The sequence below is a fragment of the Sinocyclocheilus grahami genome, unplaced genomic scaffold (assembly GCF_001515645.1).
Source record: "Sinocyclocheilus grahami isolate Dianchi unplaced genomic scaffold, SAMN03320097.WGS_v1.1 scaffold18016.1, whole genome shotgun sequence".
Classification (NCBI taxonomy): Eukaryota; Metazoa; Chordata; class Actinopteri; order Cypriniformes; family Cyprinidae; genus Sinocyclocheilus; species Sinocyclocheilus grahami.
Window position 1 is genome coordinate 468 of NW_015516902.1, and position 1,346 is coordinate 1,813.

At 37.3% G+C, this 1,346-nt stretch overlaps 1 protein-coding gene across 1 annotated transcript in view; it reads left to right on the forward strand.

The window, feature by feature from the left end:
* The window catches only part of LOC107579538 (multidrug resistance-associated protein 1-like), a 3,979-nt gene that overhangs the window by 461 nt on the left and 2,172 nt on the right, over positions 1-1,346 (forward strand). The gene's annotated exons all lie outside the window — the stretch shown is intronic.

The following is a 1,346-nucleotide window of genomic DNA, read 5'->3' on the forward strand; positions in this document are numbered from 1 at the left end:
AAAAAAAAAAATCAAGCTCTGTTCTTGCTTGAATGACTAATTTTTAATGATCTCAGCAATTATCCAGCAACAGCATTCCAATCAATTCCCGATTGACAAAATGAAGTCCTGCTCTGCACTTTTTCTCATTTGAGAAGCTGTTGTGCTTGGATGTCAGTATAGGGTAAACAAAGACAATTGCAACTTGGGTTTTGTGGTGATTTAAAAAAAACAATAGTATCTCTTTGACAGTAATGGTTTTATTTTTGTGATTTCAATTGTTCAGTGTAAAGTTCCATGTTGGCTGTCCACATACAAGGCATTTTTATGCATAATTTATTCAATGCCTAATTAGAAATCATAGAAAATTGTTTTATTTTGTATTTCTTTAATTATGAAAATGTTAATGTCTTTTCAATTACATGTCATGACAGCAAAAACAGAAGTGTCAAATTAAACAGTTTGAAACAAATGAAACCTTGTCGAAAAATAAAAAAATGTAGGGTGTAGACTTGGTTTAGTCAATCAGTTGTTGATTGGATGCAGACAGATATGTTTACAATAAGATCAATAACATGCATTTAGGTGAATTTTAAGGTGAACCATCCCGACTTTAATCTGTCTTTGTTTAGACCCTGAAGTTTCTCACATGGGAGTCTTGGTTCCATCAAAGAGTTACAGAGTCACGGGCCAGGGAGCTGGAGATGCTAAGAATTCTGGGATATCTGACAGCATTCTCTATGCTCAACTCTATCTGTATGCCTTTCCTGGTGAGTGCTTGATATTCAGGACAAATACCTTCATGAAAAAACTGACACAGCTTCACCAGGTTCATCAGCAAGATGGGCTGACCATCAGGTTTTTTTCTAGTGCTACTAGTTATCTTACTATATAATCTAGTCAAGAAACCTTGTTGGTTAGTGTTTAGATATTCCATATCCTTACTAAAATTGTTTTTTTGCTCACTACTGCTAAACTACCCTCTGTGACTTTGACTTCAAATTACCTTGCCTCTCTTCTCCAGATGCACAGGGGCTTACTAACTAAACAAATCCACAGAGCTCTGAGATTAAAACCCAAATCAAAGTCTATCATAGATTACAACCTGAGATCAGAACATTTTGGTCCCCATCATTCCACGCTTTCATCAGAATGGACGTGGCCTGTCACTGGACAGATGAACTTAATATCTTCTTTGACCCATATTTCCCATACTCTTTATCTTTCTGTGCAGGTTGGTTTCTCTAGTATCGGTGTGTTTGTGCTGGTGGATGATGGGAATGTTCTCACACCGTCTCAGATCTTTACATCCCTCTGTTTCTTCAGATTGCTCCGCCCACCTCTGCTGGAGCTCCTTGGGCTCTTCT